Source organism: Gracilinanus agilis, chromosome 1 (genome assembly GCF_016433145.1).
Source record: "Gracilinanus agilis isolate LMUSP501 chromosome 1, AgileGrace, whole genome shotgun sequence".
Taxonomy (NCBI): Eukaryota; Metazoa; Chordata; class Mammalia; order Didelphimorphia; family Didelphidae; genus Gracilinanus; species Gracilinanus agilis.
This window is the reverse complement of record NC_058130.1, coordinates 796,332,733-796,354,789: the sequence shown is the minus strand read 5'-3', so window position 1 is coordinate 796,354,789 and position 22,057 is coordinate 796,332,733. Positions and strand designations below refer to the sequence as shown.

At 41.5% G+C, this 22,057-nt stretch overlaps 1 pseudogene; it reads right to left on the bottom strand.

Annotated features, from left to right (window-relative positions):
• Positions 1-22,057, bottom strand: part of LOC123232502 — a 39,555-nt pseudogene that overhangs the window by 5,618 nt on the left and 11,880 nt on the right.

Sequence of the window (22,057 nt, the reverse complement as noted above, 5' to 3'; positions counted from 1 at the left end):
AGCCTGAACCAGGGGGCAGTGGGGGTGGGGGGTGCCCGTGCCCACATGCCATGGGAGGAGCCCAGATCTCGGCTCTGAAGAAATGCCAGCACGCTCTCCCCGCCCCCATCTGATGCCCGGCTCCCCTCCCCCCAGCAGTCTTCCTCAATCCTCCCAGAGCAGCTTTTGAATGGAATGAAGCTAAATATGGCAGCAGAGGGAGAGGGGAGGCTTCTGCCTGGCCAGTCCGAGGCCCTTTCCAAGCCTGAGGCTCCCTGTTTCCCCCCCTGTGGGGGAGAATCTCCCCTAAGGCCCTGGGAGCCCCTCTGAGCCCTCCCTCTCTCCCCTCCCCCACAGGCACACAAACAGGAAGTCACCCCCCTCCGGGCTCCACCCCTGAAGGACTCCAGTGTGGCCCCAGCAGAGAGCCCGCAGCCAGAGGGAATGGCCCCCCGGACCTCGAGGACCCCCCCCCGCTGGAATCCAGCAGAGCTCAGCGCTGTGTCTCTGCCAGGCCTCCAGGGGGCGCCGTCCCTGCTTGTCCTCAGGGGGAGCTCCAGGGTCCTCCCTGGCTGCCCCCCACCCACCCTGTTCTGGGGTTTCCTGCCTCAGTATCCCTGCCTGAAGGAGCGGCCCAGGTTGCAGCCAGACAGGCCCAGGCGCTGCCATTCCTTCTTCCCCCCTCAGCAGGGATGGCCGGGGGTCCCCCAGCTCCAGGGAGGGCCCAGGGGCGAGATGATAACTTGTCCCTTTTGGGACATTTCCCATGGAAAGTGGCCCGCTGTTCCCATGAAGGGGCAAAGAGGGGATTTGGCCACATTAGCAAAGTGTATTCATCTCTGATTACTAATGCTGGGGGATAATGCAGAACTTCATCTCATCCAAGCACTGAGGTTCTTCCCAGTCAAGGAAAAGTGTTTACAGGCTCCTTTACCTGTGTGAGAGGGAATGCTGGTTCTGGCCCAAAGATCTGTAGCTCAGACATGTTCCTCCCAAGNCACTTCACAATCACAGATTAATAATATTTGAACTTCATTTTTCCTTAATGTCTTTAATTTTTACATTTTTATCTCAATTACAGTTTACTCAAATAACCTTTTAGGGATGGTCAGACAATCAACACAGTAGGCATTATTTTGACTAAAATTTTGTATCTTAAAGTTTAGTTGTAAGTTGCCACAATAGATGTTAATTTTTTGCTTTTTGGAATATTTTTTGGAATAAGTATAACTACTTAAATAGAACCAAATTTTTGTATAGGATGTATCATCACTTTTTAACTTTGAAATTTAATGAAATGGTAGTTTTGGAAGTTTTTGAAAATTTAGAAAGTTTTAGGAAATTCTGAACAATTTTTTCTTTGTATTAACTGCCTTTTTCTCTGTATTTTTTAAATTTTTGTAAGTTTTCCAAAAATGTTTAATTTAAGCCCATTTTTAAATTTAAACCAATTCTTTTTGATGTTTTATTTTTTTTTACCATTTATTAGTATTATTTGCATTTTTCCCCATTTTTATTTTAAATTTGCATTCCAGTTGTGAATTAAGAAAACCTGCATTTTTTGAATAATATTATGGATGTTATAAAGTTGATATTAACTTCTTATTCATTTTTACACTTTATAGAGCTTGAGTTGGCACAAGTTTCTTAAGCATTTATATGCCTCAGTGGTCACTGTACCTCTGAGTCAATGTCTTTCAGGTGGCTGTTCTATATACTTTGTTCTTACACATAATGACATTTTAACAAATTGCATGTTAGTCTTTAGATCATGAATTTCTTTTCATATATTGCACATACTTTTAAAGTATTTTCTGTATCCTAATCAGATACAATGCTGTTTAAATTTCTAGTTTGTAATATACCGAATTCTTAATGCATATATCATTTTTGTATTGCCAGTTTTTGAAATCTTAATGTTAAATGTATTTTTCCCTGTTGCTTAATATAATGTTACATGTTTTAGAGTAAAAATTTCTATCCAAAATTTAGATCATGCAATAATCTTCACATTACATCACATCTTTTAATAAGTTGATATTAAATTCTTAGATACTTTCTCATTTTTTGCAATTCCTAAATTCATTTTGACAAGCATTTTTGGTAAGTCTAAAAATTAAAATCTGTAATAATTATACATTACAAGTCCTAATAGATAGCTCTTTCACTGTAAGTTTTGCACGTTCTTGAATTTTGCTGAAATTCTGTTTTTGAACTGGTAGCCAATTATTACAATGAATGAATTTTACATTGTACAATTAGTACCTATTCAAATCCTTAGCAAATTTTTAAAGTTGTGTGTGTAGTTTTGATCTGTTAAATGTGGGGAGGGGATGCTGAACACATATTTTTGCCTTTGTTCTCTGTTGGCATCTTGTAATTGTGAGATCAAATTATCCCTTTCTTGTCTTTTATCATTTCTACCCTCTCCCCTTCATGGCCAGTGAGGAGGGGGAGAGAAGAGATGTCTGACAATTTTGTATTTTTGTCCTTTATATGTAACCAATTAAATTATCTTAGAATTTAGGAGATTCAAAAATCCATAAATTTCTTGAATTTCCTAAATGACCTCTTGTCTGTCTCCCCATTCTTCCAGAATGAATGGAAAAGGCAGAGAGAGGTTAATTTTTCCCAAGATGTTACCTTCCCGTTGTGATCACAGACAACATATAGACAACACAGACATATCATGAAACATAGAACATAGACTGATAACACAGACAACATATCCCAGGTATTTCATGCATACCCTGTTAATATAGAACATAAAGTTATGAACTGGATTCTTTTCATCCTGGCTTAATGATCAATTGTTACAAATCATAGCTGCACTACTAAAGAATTCTGTGGAAAAAAGGAGGCTCATTAATAATGAAGGAAGAGAAAATAAAAGAATGAGTCAGAAAAGGGGTTAACTGTTTGCAAGAGGTTGGGCTGACATATGACAAATGTTAGTTCTAAATTACTTTTCATGCTCCGATAGATTTCCTAAAACAAACTTTTCTACTGCACTTTAAAGTTTCAGTTAACCTGTGGTAAGATTAAGGGGTGGTTTCAACTATCTCTCCTAGCAAGTTTTTGAAAGTCATTAAGACTTTAAAAAATATTCTGTGGTTATTACTAAATGGAAAAACTGTGGGCAAAAGACACTGACTTGCCTCCTATTTTACTCTTGATATTCCTTCTTGTACTCTTACTTAATTTCCTTGCCGTTGTAGTGAGGGAGGTCCAACTCACCCAGTATACCTTTTCCCAGGACTGCTGGGAAAGGTTCTCCTTTCCTGTAATCCATATGCCTCCAGCAGGCCACCACGATCGGGCGCCATTTGACAGGTCCTAGGGGGTCGTGACAAACATTCAGGGGTCCCGCATGTAAATATGAAAAATGATAAAGGCTGGTATAATAATATATATTAGTATTTTAATTAAAGCCATGTTGATAGATAAAATCATTAGACCACGCGCTTGTAAGCATTCAAAACTGCCGCCTCCATACTGCCTCCTAGCCAAGCCCTACTCGCCAAAGAAGAGACCACTCCCTCCTAACCCACGAGATTTAAGCGCTCCCCTGCGTCAAGACGTCGGAAACGGAAACCAGTTGGACCATGTTGGATCACGGGAAATGTAGTTTTATACATTTCCAAAATCCACTTTTTACACGCAGGAGTGAGGTGAATGAGATGTGGGGAGAAGGATGAAACGCATCAGGAGGGCCAATGAAGCTGGTAGCAATCAGAGGCAAAGTTTATTGGTCATAGTTAGTATTTTATAGAGAAAGTAGTGTAGGCCAAGGTAAGCCTTTTGTAGGGACAATAGTTAGTAATGATTTATAATCTTAGTACAGTGACTTAGTTTACCTCACCGAAACTTAGACAGAGCTTTTTATAGGATAATAATTCAGTATGTCAATGTGTAACCATCTAGTCCAGATTCTCAGGGAAATGTTTGGTTCAGTGAGTAGAACAAGAACCACCAGTTGTTGCCAAGTACAGGAGCGGTTTTGGGGGCTTCATGTGATGCCTAGGCTGCGTGACTTATTCTGGCCAGACCATGACTTCCCAGAGACCTTGCAGTCTGGAGCTCACTCTCACTTCTGGTGACTACAACTTGGCCAGTTTAAAGCTGAGTAATAGCCCCTAATCCCTAGACAAAGTAGCTCCCAGTGCTCTTAGTCTTGCAAGGCATCAGCAGTGTCCAGTGTGTAAATGGAATTAGCTTGAGCCCATTCATAGTCAAAAATCTGCCCATCCTAGGCGTAGAAATGATGTAATCCTCACTTCCCTAGTGGGGAGGGGAGACGAGTTACCCACACGTGACAATGAGTAACAAATCTAGAACAAGGGACGGCCCTTTGGGCAGTCCAAATCAATGTAGAGACTGCCATTTGTCCATTTGAATTAGAGGTGGACCCACAGGAAGTGACAAAGGACACTATCTCTTTAAGTATGTTACTCACTTCCTGTGGGGGGAGTTCCAGTTCGAACTCCATGCTGAAGGATCTCCTGAGACCACAGAACACTTACACTCTGTATTGTCACGTGGGTAAGTTAGGCTGACTTCCTTGGCTTAGCTGGGCCGCTTCCAAACTCTGCCTATCTGGTTGCTGGGCCTTGTGGCTTACAGCTTATTTAGCCTCTAACCCTCTCTCTCTGTCCAGGCCTTGCCTGGACTAGCCTCTCCCTTTCTCTTTATTCCTACTCCTACCTACCAGATTGTAAATAAACTCCTCAACCCGATGCTGTCTTGGGTCTGATTTAATTATGGAATCAACCTGAATTGTTGATTCCTGGTGGCCACACTTAAAAATTATATCTATAATACCTAATTTTCCCTCTTACACCAGAGGAGACTAAATCAGCACCTTTCAGAGTGCCCAGCTCACAAGCCATGCTATCACCTTGGAAGAAATGAAAGTTGCAGAGGACCAGAACTATAGCTGAGGGGAGCAGGAAGGAAAACCTGAAGTTTAAGAGAATGCCCCCTCTACCCTGAAAACTGTTAAGTAAATTAATATCTAAACTGTTAAGGTAAATGATAAATATCTTCGGGTATTAACTAACAGAATAACAAAACTGGTGACAATAACTCCAGAGTAGTTTGGATAAGAAGAGGAATAGGGAAATGGAGGAGAGAGGGAAACCACCAGAAATATCTGCTGGAGTTATCTCTGTGGGTTCTTGTTGTCAGTTAGATGCCAGGTTTGTCTTGGAAAGGAGGAGAATAAGGAAGGTCTGCATAAAAGGGTTTTAATAACAAACTAGGATAGGGAGTGAAGGAAAACTACCACTCAGGTCTGAAGATAACTGTCAGAGAATAGAGGGATGGTGAAGACTACTTTGAACACTAAAATCTACTAGCACAGTGATGGGCAAACTATTCCCAGCAGGCCATATCTAGACCATAGTTTGCCCATCACTGCCTTAAGCAATTCCCTAATCACTACGTCTGGATGTGGGGGTGTAGTAATTAGGGAATTGCTGAAGGTAGTGATGGCCAAACTATGGCCTGGATCTGGCCCTCGGGGAATAGTTTGCCCATCACTTTACTAGCAGACTGCCTAGGGAAAGGTCTGGCTTATCAGGGGTAAGGGTATCTCACAAAGATGTCCTTGGCTAGTCTCTAGATGTCTCAGCTGGTCTCAGGAAACTCAGGTTACACAGCAAGATAAAATCCAAGTGGGAAGTGAAGGAGATGGGATTATCTTTGTGTCCACCTACAGATAAATCCTTTCTTAACCTGCAACTTTACTGGTCTTGATTGAAGATCTGATATTCAAGTCCAAGGAACAACTACAGAGTAGAGATCCCACATACCACACAGGCTTACTCCAATTCTGGGAGGTCTTAACCCACGTTTACTAGAGTGAGTAATGAATCAGAATCAATTGACTATCCCTTTGACTTTCTATGAGAAAGCATCTATTGTGATTGGACATGCAGGCTAGGGGAAGTCACTGGAAGTGATGTATACGTGATCCCTTTAAAAAGAGGGAGTTGAGTGAGTGAAGGGTCTTCTAGTTTGGTTAAGGGGACCTGAGGTAGCTTTGCTGGTTCGTGACCGAGACTGTTCCACATCGTGAGTTTAAAGACTGAATCTTCCTGAACTTCTATTAAGAATTTTCTTTTTATAGACTCTGAATGAAGTTTGCTCCATTAACCTCCGGGCCTCAGGCCCTTTAAGCTGAGGGTTAAGATCTACCTGGACTAATCAGTGGGATAGATTCTTATTTCTGTACTTTCTCTCTCTTCTCATGTAAATAAATTTCCACGAAAGGCAATTTTGATTTGAGATTATTCTTAATTGAGGATTGATAATAGTTCAATCCTCTGGCAACCATCTTTAATATATCGAACCCATAAAGCCCCTACTTCCCCCTTACAAAGGTTACCTGAGATTCACAAAATTTTAAGAATAACAGAGGAGTGACATTTTAGGAAAGATAGAAAGGACAATGGAGAAAGCCTGTGCAATACTACAGAGAAAGCATGCTCAGGCATAGGGTTTGAGTTGTAGTCTAGCTGCCAGGAAGTTGGTTAGGTCATTCTTCCATTCTTCACTCATGAGTTGGAAAGTGTGATGAGAATCTTGGGCCTACCTGTGTCACAAATCTGTTGTGAGGTTTCATTGTTGTATGTGAAAGTATTCCTAAAATCATCCATTTTGCCAAGAAGAGTGAATGGTGTATCCAAAGACTGGTTCTGGTTGTTTAAGTTTGAAAACTCCTTTTTTCCTGGGGAAATAGAATAACAATTTATTTTCTGCCACCAGAGGAAAGAACTTACATTTCTCTGTGTGTATGTGTCCTCTTTCCTTCAGTGTTTTTAATCATTATTTTTTTCTTCAGAGGCAGAGTCTAATTTTGATGTGAAGGACATGACTACAAAGCTGAGTCTTTTTGTGGAAGGATCTGGCCCCCAGAGATGCATGAATGAGGGTCCCTATGACTTCATTTTGAGAGAAATCTGTGACTCCATTATCAAGGTAAATAAAAATCCAAAGAGTGACTGTGAATTTGATGAAACTGCAGAGAAATTCAGCCAATATTCAGTCCTAAATCAGAATATGAAATTGACTTCAGAAAATGACTGTTGCCAGGATAGTGAATATAGGAAGTGCTTTCCTGAAGAAGTAGGACTTGTTCAGTCACCTGAGAAACTTCCTGAAATGCCCATGTATCAAGGTAACCTAGAGGTAATGGCCTTTGGCTGCAGTTTAGATCTCATTAGACATCCAAAAAATAAATGTGTCAAGATGGTTTCTGTGAGTGATAAAGGTGAGGAACCTTTCAGTCAGAACTCTGAGCCTGCTACATATCAAATAATCCCTTCTGGAGAGAAACCTTATGAATGTAAACACTGTGGAAAGGCTTTCACACAGAGGGGCAATCTTGCTAAACATCAAAGAATACACACTGGAGAGAGACCTTATGAATGTAAACAGTGTGGAAAGGCTTTCACACAGAAGGGCCATCTTGCTATACATCAGAGAATCCACACTGGAGAGAAACCGTATGAATGTAAACAGTGTGGAAAGGCTTTTATAGTGAGGGACCATCTTGCTAAACATCAGAGAATCCATACTGGAGAGAAACCTTATGAATGTACACAGTGTGAAAAGGCTTTCACAGAGAGGGGCCATCTTGCTGTACATCAGAGAATCCACACTGGGGAGAAGCCTTATGAATGTACACAGTGTAGAAAGGCTTTCACACAGAGGGGCTATCTTGTTGATCATGAGAGAATCCACACTGGAGAGAAACCTTATGAATGTAAACACTGTGGAAAGACTTTTACATGGAAGGTCTCTCTCGCTAAACATCAGAGATTCCATACTAGAGAGAAACCTTATGAATGTAAACAGTGTGGAAAGGTTTTCACACAGAGGGGCCATCTCGATGCACATCAGAGCATCCACTCTGGGAAAAAACTTTATGAATGTAAACAATGTGGAAAGGCTTTCACACAGAGGGGCTCTGTTGCTATACATCAGAGAATCCATACTGGAGAGAGACCTTATGAATGTCAATACTGTGGAAAAACTTTCACTAAGAGAGACCATCTCACTACACATGAGAGAATCCATACTGGAGAGAAACCTTATGAATGTCAACACTGTGGAAAAGCTTTTACATGGAAGCTCTCCCTCGTTCAACATCAGAGAATCCATACTGGAGAGAAATCTTATGAATGTAAACAGTGTGGAAAGGCTTTCACAGAGAAGGGCCATCTTGATGCACATCAGAGCATCCACACTGTAGAGAAACCTTATGAATGTAAACAGTGTGGAAAGACTTTTACACAGAGGGATTCTCTCACTACACATCAGAGAATCCACACTGGAGAGAAACCTTATGAATGTAAATACTGTGGAAAGGCTTTTGCAGGGAGGGACAATCTTGCTCAACATCGGAGAATCCACATTGGAGAGAAACGTTATGAATGTACACAGTGTGGAAAGGCTTTCACAAAGAGGGACCATCTTACAACACATCAGAGAATCCACACTGGAGAGAAACCTTTTGAATGTAAACACTGTGGAAAGACTTTCGCTCAGAGGAGCAATCTTGCGACTCATCAGAGAATTCATAATGGCAAGAAACCTTATGAATGTACACATTGTGGAAAGGCTTTTACAGTGAGGGGCAATCTTGCTAAACATGAGAGAATCCACACTGGAGAGAAACCTTATGAATGTAAACAGTGTGGAAGGGCTTTTACAGAGAAGCGATCTCTTGCTACACATGAGAATATCCACTCAGGAGAGAAACCTTATGAATGTAAATACTGTGGAAAGGCTTTTACATGGAAGGTTTCTTTTGCTAAACATCAGAGAATCCATACAGAGAGAGACCTTATTGTATCCGATAAAATCATGCATTATTCTCTAGCATACATAAATCAGTATTAGTAATCTCAGATTGGCAACGTGCTGTAGGAAATCAGTGAAAGTTAGATGACCTTCAGAAAGGAGATACTAATCTCTCTTTATGAAGAGTAGAGAAATCCCCAACTTTTTATATATACCTAAATATACACCTTCAATTCACTTTTTTCTAATATGGCCCAAACTCTCTCCCCCTCCCCCTTTTCTTCCTCTTTAAAAAATTATTATGGGTTAAGAGGTTAGATTCCTATTTCCATGGGAAAAGTCTTAGATCTTAAAACTACAATCTTAACTCCCTTTCCTAAATGTTTCAGTCTGAAAGACCTTGGCCATGTCTAAATTCTGACTCAACTTAGAAATTTCAAACTTAAGGAATGCTTTCATAGGCTCAAGATTGCTGGGAAACTTAAGAAGGGTAGGACAAGATAAAGAAAATATAACATACACATTGTTTCATACACAGATAGCAGGTAACTAGAAAAATAGTATTATGTTAATTTCCTATATATTCTGAGTTCATTTGTATGTTCTTGGATGTTGCTGTTGCATTGACTACTCAAAGCATTGCCCCCGTCCCATTCCCCAATAAAGGCCACACATTTTCCTGTAAGCTTCTTATCCAATCTCCTTTCTTCTTATTCAGATGACTTTGGGGTGAAGACCTCAAGATTTTACTCTGCACATTGTGAATATGAACAATGTGGAAAGACTTTCACAAAGAGGGTCCATTTTGTTAAATATCAAAGAATACACACTGGAGAGAAATCTTATGAATGTATTGTAAGGAGGAAAAAGGGGTTTTTGGGTAAATATATTAAAGATTGGTCGCCAAAGGATTGAACAATTATCAATCCTCAGTTAAGAATAATCTCAAGTCCAAATTGACTTTATGGAAGTTTATTTACAATTGAGAAGAGAGAGAGGAAATAAGAATCTAACACAGTAGGTAAATTACTATGATCCTCTAATTAATCCAGGTAGATCTAATTAACCCTCAGCTGAGAGTCAGAGGCCCAGAGGCCCAGAGGTGAATGAAGCGAGTCTATTAAAAGGATGTTCTCCATAAGAGAAGTTCAGGAAGATTCAGTCTTTAAACTCACCACGTGGACTTCTAAAGAAGATATTGAAAGCAATCTCATCAAGGTCTCAGCATTCCAGCCAGCACTCCTCCACAAACCAGAAGAGCTCCTTCACCAGCCTTCTTCACCAGAAGACCTTCTCCTTTTAAAGGGGTCCCTTATGCATCACTTCCTGTGCCTTCCCCCTAGTTTGCATGTCCAATCATAATAGATGCTTCTCATAGAACTGCCTAAGGGGCAGTCAGTTGATTCTGATTTGTCACCCACTCTAGCACTCTAGTGGGTTAGGACCTCCCAGAATTGGAGGTGCTCTCACCTTTGGTGATTAAATCTAAAGATGGGCAGTGTAGACTTAATCTAATTATCACAGTACACAATGTGGAAAGGTTTTTATACTGTGAGGAATAATCTTGCTAAGGATCACAGCATCCACATTGGAGAGATAATTTATGAATATCATCAATTTGGATAGGCTTTCACATAAAGCATCACAGTTGCTTCATGTCAGAAAATCTTCACTGGAAAGATACCTAATGAGTGAGGCTGATCTAATAGTTGCCACTTTAAGACTATTTATATTTAACACAAGAGAATCCACACTAGAGAAACTTTAGGAAGATGATGATTGTGGTAAGGCCTTCAGGCAATAATCATTTCTTATTCCCAGAAGAGAATTCCTTTTGAATAGGAATCTTATTACTGTCATGAAAGAAGAAAGGCATTAAAATGGACAGTCCAGAGCTTGTTCAGTATGATAAAATGTCTTCTGAACAGACCAGTTCCAGATAGATTCCCTGTAGGAAGGCTCAGCCAGAAATCATCTTTTAATTTATATCATAGTGCAGAAAAACCTAACGAATGTGCTCAAGTTGTATGTGTTTTCCTCAGAAGGAGGGTGATTATTATTTTGGAAAATGCAAATTATAAGTCCAAGGGACCACCCCACATCTATTAGATTAACTATTATGACAGAAAGAGAAAGTGACAAAAGTTTGAGGAAATATGGGAAAACTGAAATACTAATGAGCTATTGAGTGGAGTTGTGAATTTATTCAACCATTCGGAGAGAGCAGTTTTCAACTATGTCCAAAGGGTATTAAGAAACAAAAAGGTCAAGGATGTATATGCCTTTACAAAACAAAAACAAAAAACACTTAAAGCTGCTCTTTTTGGAGTGATGAAAGAATTGGAAAATAAGAGGAAACTCATCAATTGGGAGATGGCTGAGTAAATTATGGCATATGATTGTAATGGAATACTATTGTTTTATAATTAATGAAGAGAAGAAAGAGCTGAGAAAAACCTGGAAAGACTTAAGAACTGATGCAGACTGAATTTAGCAATACCATTGCATGTTGTGAGAGAAATATTGTATTCAGAACAACTGTGAATTGAGTTATTCTTAAAAATACAATGATCAATCCTAAAGGACTCATAATAAAAAAATTTTCATCTGTTTCCAGAGAAAGAAGTGATGGAGTCTGAATCCAGACCAAAGAACAATTTTTTCACTTTAAAAATTTTCATTTTGTTTGTTTGAGTTTAGTTCCATAGGGGGATCGATATGGAAAAATGTTTTATAGGATTACACATGCAAAATCTGTATAAAATTGCTTAACATCTCTTGGGAGTATGGGAAAAAAAAATCCAAGACTCAAATTTTTTTTTAAATGTTGGAAATTGTTTTTACACATAATTGTTATCAAAAAATAAAATATAAAATGATGAAGAATAGTTGTGTTCAGTGGTGAAAATATTCTTTTTTTTTTATCAAAGTATATTTTTTAATTTTATTTTTTAGGATTTTATTTTAAAGTATTTTTCCATGGTTACATGATTCGTGGTGAACAACATTCTTTCTGGAATGAAGGGGGGTTAAGGAATGATTACAGGAGGGGCTTTACCTTGAGCTCATACTTGACTATATACACTGGAAACATGCTGGAGATAAGATTCAGTGCCTCCAATTCACTAGGAAAGGCATTTTGCTATAGCACAGGCTTCATATGCTTTCCCACAGAGGAGGCCTCATTAAACACTCCCAATTTTATATTGTGCAAAAAATACTACAATGATAAAGACTTTTCTCATGAATTCTAATGCTTGTCATTTTTTTTCACTATTTGTTGGCATTCATCTATACAGTTTTTTAGCCATTCCCTAGTCAATTGGCACTCACTTTTTTTTAACTGTCACATATCGAAATGAAACATGCATGGGGAAGATGTGGAAATAATAGGGGAACCTGATTCTTACTGTTTAATTCATTCTGTCCAGGGTCTCAGGCTCATGATGCAGTTGGCTGATTTCTGGGTCTTTCTAGAAGTCTAACCCCTCTGATGAAGTAATAAGGAAGGATTTGAGGTCTCCAAGACTACCTTGTTTCTCAAAATATCATGTAATGGGGACTCAGGGGTGAAATAAGCAAGGTGGGTAGACTGGAGCCAGACAGGGAATAAACACAGTAAGGTACACACCCAAACCCCACAAGGAATGAATGAATGAACTAAAGGAAACACAAGGGATTTGGGGAATGGGTAGTGAAGGAGAAATACATTTAGCTGGGTAACTGACAGCAGTTTAACTGCTACAACAAACTAGCCAGGGATGACAAATACTCTATGTGGGATCTTTGGTCTAGAGGAGAACAGCAGGAAGTTTCATAAAAACAAGTTTAATGGTTTTAAGGAAGGGAAAAAGGATGAAGATTTTTTTCTAACTCCTAGGGAAGGTACCAACTGCCATTTAGGATTTTAGATGTTAAGCCGGCTTTTCCTACTACATTAAACAGGCTAGTCTGCAGCTCTGGCTGAGGCTGGAGAGGGCCTGGGAGATTGGGATTCTCACACCACTGATCCAAGCTGATCCTTAGATGTAGACAGGAACGAAATCCTTGTTCAGCCAATAAATCCAACAAGGCTCTAGGGAGTAAAAGGCTATCTGCTTATTGTCCACCAATGGCAGAATAGTGACTTTCACTCAACCTAGGCTTGCTTGCTTGATGTTCACTCCCATCTTCTTCAAATCCCCAAATCCACAGGCAGCAGAGGCTCAGCTGGCTGGATAACAACTTTATACTCCTCCTCCAACTCTTCCAAGTCCTTTCTCCATTCAAACCTCTCTGCATTCTATATTAGAATGTCCATAGCCCCAGCCAAGGTTTTTGCTCTGAGCGCCTGCTTCCTATCTTAACGTCATTGCTATCTTACAAACTATCTATAACAGGGGACATCCTAAGGTTGAGCTGTCAGGATAAAGAGAAACAAGACACAACTCCTTTCATAAGCAAGAAGCAAGGCACCCTCTTTTCCAGGAATGATGGTGGAGGAGACACATTTTTTCTTTATGGGAATCCCATGCCCCCATTGAGAAACCTTATCCTCAGAGAAATAGCTTCAAATTCTTTTATTGGTTAAAATCTGAATGGTACACAATAAAGCATTTCTACAAGTTGCACAAAGTCCTAATTCCTCCTCCCTCTTATAATTACTTTCCCTCTAATCAGAGAATCATTTTAATGGAGGAGGTAAGAATTTCACTTGCTCTTATAGCTTATAAGGAAATAAAGAGATTTAAGCAGATCTCTTCAATTTTGACCTTTAAAATATAGCCAATTAAATATTTGATGGGTTTTAACATGATCAGTATTATATACTATCAAATGACACAGTATTACACATTGTATTATACTGTTATATTTTAATATAGATTATAATATTACAATCATTATATAATATTATTATGATTTCTTGTCCTATTGTTTTGATTTACAACCCTCGCAGAAAAGCTTTAAGGAATTCTAATCGGATTCTGGTAAGACACAACCCATGGGTTCAATGAACTAAAAGATGATGATTCCTGAATATCATAAAAACCAGTATTCATATAGTATTTGATAGACATTATGGGGCAAAGTTCTGTATCAAGGGAAATTACTTATGAATGACTTTATAAGAGATGCTGACTATCAGAAACTTATCAAACTTTGCCTTAATTTCATTTGGACAGGGTTACTTATTGGTTAGAGCTCAAAGTTAGATTTATTCCCATCTATAATAATATTTCTTAATACCATGAATTATCACATTTATGTTAGACAAAAAAGTTGGTCAACTGAGGTCATTTGACCTAGCAACTTGGTTTATTTATGTTTGTTTTGTTTTCAACACCCTTACCTTCCATTTTAGAATCAATACTGTGTAGTAATTGCAAGGGAGAAGAATAAGGGTCAGACAATGGGATTTCAGCCAAGTCCAGAATGACACTGTTAGGATGTGTCCAGGGGCAGATTTGAACCCAGGACCTCCCACGCCAGCATGACTCAAACCCCTGAGCCTCTTAACCACTCCCCAACACCCTCTTTTAATTACAAATAGCAGGGGAACTAATTGCCTCAGTCCTCAATGCATTCTGAAACCTGTATTCCGAATTTCCAATTATTAAGATCTCTTTCTCTCCCTCCTCCCCTCTATTTCTGGTGTGTCTGTCTGTCTGTCTGTCTCTCTCATCTTGTTCTTTTCTCTCATGTTTCTGGTCTTTATCTCTCTCTGTCTCTGATCTTCTGTTTCTTGTCTTGGCTGTCTGTCTTTGTCTCTGTCCCTCCCTTCCCACCTGGAAGTTCAGCTGCTGAGCGCAGGGAGTGCCTCACTCTGGGGTGGATGCAGCCGGGCTGTTTGTGTTTCCCTTAGCTCTGGCCTGGGCACCAGAAGAACCTCCTCAGTGATTTCTAGGCAGAAAAGGCCCAGCCCCTTCCCCATCCTCTCCCATCCACCGCCTCCTTCCCTCCCCTCTCAGCTGTCCCAGCCCAGCCTCCTGTGTGGGATCCTCAGACACAGTCACCCAGGAAGGGGCTGATCCAGGATCCCCTCTGAGGTCCTCTGCTGAGGGAGGAAAGGAGGTGCTGGTAGTCCTGGAGGCCAGGCATTCCCTTGCCTGCCATTCCCCAGGAGGGATTCATTCAGAGGCCCTGGGTTCAGATTCTGCCTCTGACACATGTCTGTCTCTCCTGGGGCCTCTGTATGTCCTTCTGTGAAACACAGGAGTCAGCCCAGGGGACGTCCAGCCTCCCTTCCAGGTGAAAGTCCGTGACCAGAAGAGATGGCCAGAGTCCTGACATGTGCGCACACACGTCTGGTACATATGTGTTACATGTTTGGGAGCCAGCATGGTAAAGCAGGAAGCAACCCACTGGGCTGGGACGCCTCAGTCCCTGGCTCCAATCCTGGCTCTGCCCCTTATTATTGCCCTAGTCAGTTGGGCAGGAAGGCCCTTCTGGGACGCCCCCCAGGGGTCAAGCTGTGGAATAAGAGATACAAAAATGCTGCCTGAACCCAGAGAGAAGAGGCAGAATGAAGTTGGGCTCTAAAAGGAGGCTGTGGACAGAGGGCCGAGCTGGGCAGGGCTGCTCAGGACCAGGAAGGACCAGGAAGGACCAGACGCCGAGGCAGTGACCCGCTGCCTGTGGTCAGGGGCTGAGCCAGAGGAGGGGAGGGCTTGGGGTGACCTGCTGGCCCTCTTCCTGATACCTCTGCTCTTCCCACCTCCTCATGGTCCCCTCACCAGACACCTTTCTCCCCTCACCCCCTGCCATGTGTCCCACTCTCTCCCCTACCCTGGAGCTCCTCTGAGCGGATCCCCAGATCCCCTTTGCCCCCCCCAACCTCAGGGAGCCGCCCCGTCCCTGTGTGTTGTCCCTCCTCCCCAGGCAGGTCCTTCCTCCACTCCACCTTCAGAGGGGTCATTCCTCTTCCAGACCAATAAGGGGGTTGGACTCCATCTCCAAGAAGAGCTCACATTTAGAGAAGGCTTCCTGGGGGGCAGGCAACGTGCTGAGGACTTCACAACGACCATCCCGATGGCCCTGGATGAGTCATTTAACCTGCTTCTCTCTGGTCTTCCCCGTCTGTACAATGGGGTGTTCAGAGCCGCTGCGTGTCAGGGTTGTAAGAGGCTGGCTGGCCTTCCCTCCCTGTGGCGATGCGGGCTTTGGGGTGAGGATGACTCCTGGGAGGACGCGTGTCCTGGGAAGGACGGCAGATGCTGGGGGGCCAGAAGGGGATTACCAGCAGTCCAGTCCCCCTTGGGGGTGGAACAACTGAGTGAAAACAGCGAGAAGAGCCAGAGACCCAGTAGGTTTGCATGGCTGATCTGAAGTGCCATCTGCTGATTTTAATTTTTACATCATTTTTCTCAAGATCACATCAATGTTGGCATGAATTCCATCCCACCATCCATCTTATCTTTGGAGACAATGAGTTAGGTGTGTTTGAGGTATCTCTTGGGCCACAGTGGTGAGAACGTGCAGGCCTTTTCATGGGAGACAATTTCTTCATATTTCATTCATTGTTCTTTTATATTAAATTAATGTACCAAATTGGGGGTGGGGGGGAGAATTTGGAGACTGTTCTGGCCTGTTCTTGCAGGCACCTGTGTATGGGAATCTGAGTTAGATTTAAAATCTTTAACATTAACTCACTATATGCTGGTTTGTTGTGAGGTGACTCTAGGGGAAGTTTCTGTATTATGGGGGTTTGTTTAGGGGTTTATTTTGGGATGGTGTATAGTCTGTGACTGATTGTTCTTGCCATGAACCTGTATTGTTTTTCTGTGTCTCCCTGGGGCCAAATAAGGATATTAATTGTAATAATTTCAGTGCAAGTGAATGTCACTGTAAAAAGAGTCACTTAAGGGAAACTGAGTGTGGAATTTCCATCCTCCTGACAACCTGCCATGCTGGATTGTCAGAGCTTGTGAGTAGCTGTGCTAAATGTCACGGCCTCAATGGCTTCCTGCAGGCAGAGAAAACACCAACACTGGAAGGGCTTCATTTTAATTCAAACTGATATTCAGTAAAGAGTCGCTGGGATGGGTGGGCCCAGGCTGAGAAGTGGGGCTAACACAGGGGCACACATGGCCTCGGGGGGTTCTGGCTATTGTGATGGAAGGATTTGGGATCAGAAGTTTCTGTGTATTAATGATTACGGTTTATCGGTTAGACCAGTATCATCCCTATGAAGTCACAGGGAGCTCCATGGCCCTCTCCAGTGACCAGAGACCCCCGATCGTGCTCAGGCGGTTGAACAAATAGTTTGAGGAGTTCCTTGTTCAGCCCCTTCCTGTAACCCCCAATACGTCTGTGCCTGGTGAATGCCTGATGAGGAGACACTTCCTCCGACCCTCAGCCCTCGCCCACAGATGGGGTGGACGAGGGAAGGACCAGCATCTCTCCCTGACGAGCAGGATTCCTTCCTCATGAATGCAGGACTGAGAGATGAAGGCCACTTCAGACAGATCAGAGGAGCCATGAAGAAGGTGGAGTCCTGGAGAAGAATTCATCTCCACCCAGGGGGACAGGGACTGCAGAAGATAAAATGAGCCGCTCTTATTGTTAGAAAAAGTGCATTTATGACTGAAAGGGAAGCCGTTAGCAGGGAAAAGGCCTTGAGACAGGCTTCACTTGTTGGGGGATAGAAAGAATATAAAGAAACTACAGAGAGGCCTAAGAAGAATGGAGACAGCAGACAGGTGGTCAAGGCTGCAAATGGACAGTCTTTTAGTTTTCTTTTTTTAGTTTATCCCTTCCCTTTGGTCTTTGTGGCATTTCTAAGAAGAGCTGAGAAGGCTACGTATGCAACGTGTATTGGTGACTTTCACAGGATGACGCCGCCTGGTAGGGTCTGAGTGCAGCTTTCTTGGAGAGAAATGCAAGTTATCAACTAGTCTATGGGGGAAAATACTCCTATAATCACTAATTGAAATCAGTAATAATTGGAAAGAGTTTGTTTCAAACTAATAAAGGTGATAAGAGGAGGATCACAAATGTTGTGAACTTATTTTCCTCAATTGTGCATTTCTTACAAGGCTTTTTTTACCTGGGAACAGGCAGATCAGCCAGGGAGAAAGTAAATGTAATTTATGTTAGAGATGAATTTGGGAAAGGTGTTAGGTTAAAGGGGATTTGGAAGGGATGTTGTCTGGGACTTGCTAGGTAGGTAATATGAGTTGCAGGTAGGATGTAATAGTGAGATTCAGGATATAATAGGGCTGAAGTCAGGGAGTATAACACTGAAGGTAACAAAGATCTCCAGGGAGAGGAGGAATTAATCTAAACAGGCAAAGACAGCAGGGCTTACAGACTAGGACTTAGACTAAGACACACTGAAGGGAAATAGACTGATTGAAATTAACTACAGGCTTTAGTTAATTTCACAGGAAGGGACTTGTTTTGTAGTTACACCTCCTGCAGGATGGATACCGGCTTCCCTTAGAGCCTAGAGTATGTTGGTTCTATTCCTCTTCTTCCCTTTCTTACTAATTAACTGACAAAGTAACTAACAGGTCTGTTTAAACACAAAAAGAGTTTATTGTCTTCTCAGGTTAAATTGTCAGGTAAAGGGAATAAAGGAAGCCCTAACAGCTGCTTAAAGAAACCTCAGATGGGGGAAGGGAAGCAGAGATGGGGTTTGAGCAAGGTCCTGCCTTAACTCAGCTCTCAAAGTGATGATGGTTACCAAACCTCTCTAGATACTGCCAGAGTATAGCTAAACCCTCACAGATTTGAAACTACTCTCTGATTCACTCTCCTTACAGACATTTAGGTAAGGGAAGGAAGGTAGGGAAATGAGGTAGAGTATGGAGATACAAAGGGTTTATCTAAATTAACAAATCTCAAATAAATACTCCAAAACTAGGCTAAGTTTCAATCTCAAGCAGGAGAAGAAGCAGCTCAGCTGGCCCTGGTTCTCTCTCCACGAGGTCCCAGGTCCAACTGAAACTTTCTTCCAAGATTCTAAACTCCTAACTGACTTCAGAACTCAGCCAAAGCCTGCAAAACTGCTCTGTCCCATTTCTCTGTACTACATTTATCAATAACTTGTTTAAACAAAAGTATTCCAAATCAGTTGTAGATAACTGCAAATTAAATTCTCTCTTGGGCTCCATTTTGCCTCCACGCCACTGACAAAGATGAAAGGGAGACGTGTTGAAGGGACTTTGTCAAAATAAACTCATTTAATAATGAACTGTTGGTGAAATGGCAACGTCACCTCCAAATCACGAAACTAGTTCTACTCATTGACTCGGGGATACCAGTCGTGGCCATTTTCGGTAAAAGAAAGGGAAAAGCCCAAGTGTTCAAAAACACTGATAGCAGCTCCTATTGGTACATCAGCGTGCTGGAAAGGGAGATGGGACGTCCTACATCGGTGCATCAACTGAACTTTGGGGATGTGGTTCTTGTGGCATGATTACGATGTCATAAAGCACAAACACTTTCCATAAAATATGAGAAGCGTTGTATGTGGAGATAAAAATTAATATGCAAAATACTAAATATTATATTTATGAATATTTTATTAATAATAAACTAACAGAGACCTAACTAAAAGGTTACTAACCAGCCTGCTCCCAGGAACGAAAGAGCTAGAGGGAGGAGTTACAGCCAAATATAAAACAGTAACGTGACCACGCAAACGTGGAGGTGCAGGAGAGCTTAAAGGGAATTCTGGGAAAACTAAGGGACTTATGGGGGATGAAGTCCAAGGTTCAAAATCTCCATTTATACATGTATGAACTAATTAATGCAGATTTCACAGTGTTAGTGATGATAGTCAGATCACTGCGATGGCAGACACTCTGCAAAGTTGTCACACATCTCATTTGAGTGGTCAGCCAGTAGACCAGGGACCTCTCAGGACCTCTGTCATCTGCCTCCCGACCCAGAGGAGATGGACACCAGATGTAGAATAAAAATTCCATTTTGGGAAATGCACAATGAGAGAATTTGTTTTCCTTGACTCTAATTTTATTATCATTTATATCTTTATTGATATTTTTTTCCAGTTTTGTTTGGAGCAGGATAGCAGTGTGAGGGAGACAAGGAATAGCATTCTTCTCCCCACCCCACCTTATCCTCTCTCTCTAACCTACCTCCCACGTTAACTGAAGCCCCGTGTGAGCCATTCTGGGGTTAGTATGCAGGCTGATATGTGCACATGTGCAAGGGGTGGAGGGTTAGGGTGAGGGGCAGCACATTGCAGGAGGAGAAGGGGCAGAGGAGTCCCAGTATGAGCCCATGTGTATGTGTGTCTGTCTGTCTGTCTGTATCAGTATGTCTTTGTGTGTCTCTGAGTGTGTCTGCGTGAGCTATGGCTCCATTTATTATGACAAAGAAAAAGATTTTTAGAGAGTTGTGTGCATTCAATTATATCTGAGACGTTTCTTTCCCACAGAATATTCTTTATGAAAAGACTTTACCCAAAATATTTTTAGGGCTCCTCTACTAACCCAAGCAATTTGAAGATGAGTGACAATTCATCTATATTGAGTAACTGGAGGTTTACAGGAAACAGGAAAGAAAGTCTGGGCCATTTGTTCATGTTATTACAGAGGCTTTAAAATAATGCACAGCTCCAAGGTTTTATTATGATGACATGTGGAGGAAATTTTCAGGAGATCTTCTTATCTGAGATCCAGCCAGACAGAAACTTGCAGTTTGTGAATTGAGATGGCCTTGCCAGAAAATCCCAAGCAGATTTACAAGCATGTCTTTATGGCTGCTTTCCTCAGCGGGTCTAAATTGTCCTAGTTTCTTCCATAGAGTACTAGGCCTGGAGTCAAGAAGATTTGAGTTAAAATTTGGCCCCATACACTTACTAGTTATGTGACTTCAGGCAACTGTTTCAATTCTGTTTGCCTCAGTTTCCTAATCAGTTAAATGAGCAGGAGAATGAAGTGGGTAAATCACTCCAGGATCATTGCCAAGAAAACACCAGATGAGGTCACAAAGGCTCAAAAATGATGGGAACGAATGAATGACAAACGTGTTCCAGGAACCATGCTAAGTGCTGGCCATACAAATAAAGGCAAAAAGACTCGGAACCCCTGCCCATTGTCAAATGGAGAAGACAATATGCAAAAAAAACTAGGTGCAAGCAAGAATTAGGAAGGTTACTTTAGAGATAACCACAGAGAGAAGACACCAGCAGTAAGGGAGATTGGGAAAGACTTCCTTTATCATCACAGTGAGAAGGGTTTGCTCTGGGCTCAGTACTTCTATGGGTTCTTTGTACTCGTCTTAGCTTATTTTATACTGCTTTCAAAAAGAGATTCCGTTTGCATGGTTAGTCGATTCTGACTGTCTCTCCTTCAAGTGGCTGCTCAAAAACTCTTATTTACAGTTGAGAACAACAGGGTCCCCATGAATCCCCTGAGATTCCCATTCTAGACTGCCTGCCTCAGTCATGAAAGAACCTTGGAGAGCTCCTTCTGAATTGGGCCAGCTTGTGCCTAACTAGGGCTGCATATGGACTCATTATTCAGTGTCACTGTAAGAGTCCTGTTAGCTCTTTCTTCCTGGATCATAACCTTCCTTAAGCTTCACAAGTTACTCAGGTGGACTATAGTGATCACTTTGACCTCTCCGTTAGGGCATATGGACTCAGAGAAGATGAAATTGTCTTTGTGAATTATCCAGATTGTGCAGATCCAGAACTAGATTTAGATCAGTGGTTCTCAACTTTAGGTTAATCAGTGTCATATGATATATTTAGTTTTGTGAATTTGAAAAATAACTCTGAGAAGCAATACACCGTAAACTTCTCCAGACTAGCAAAAGGGTTGCACGACACAAAAAAGATGATGGGTCTCTGGATTAGAGTCTTTCATCTTTGCAGAGACTAATAGGAAGTATCAGAGGTGTTCAGCAGGGTGTACATAATTGATTGCTGTTAGAGCTGGGAACAGAACCCCGTTTCTATGTCCCTTGAACTAAACTAAACTTTGAATCTCACTGTTTACTTTGATGTCGTCTCTGAATGGTAGGCCTTAATACATTGAGGGGAGTTTAATTTCAGAAGGAAATTCTTAGTGTGGTAGAACAATGTACAGATTTTTATCATGCCTGTTATATGCCTTTTATATGATTAGAGTTGGAGTTTGAGGTGACCTCAGAGGTCATCTGATCTAATACTTTTTTTTTAATGTGAAAATTGAGTTTTGGGGAAGTTAAGTGTAGTCATTGAAATTCTTGAGAGACAATATTCCTTCATTTTAAAATAGTCTGTTATTTGATCAGTCAAGAGAAACTAATTATAGGGGCAGCTGGAGTGAGAGCCAGG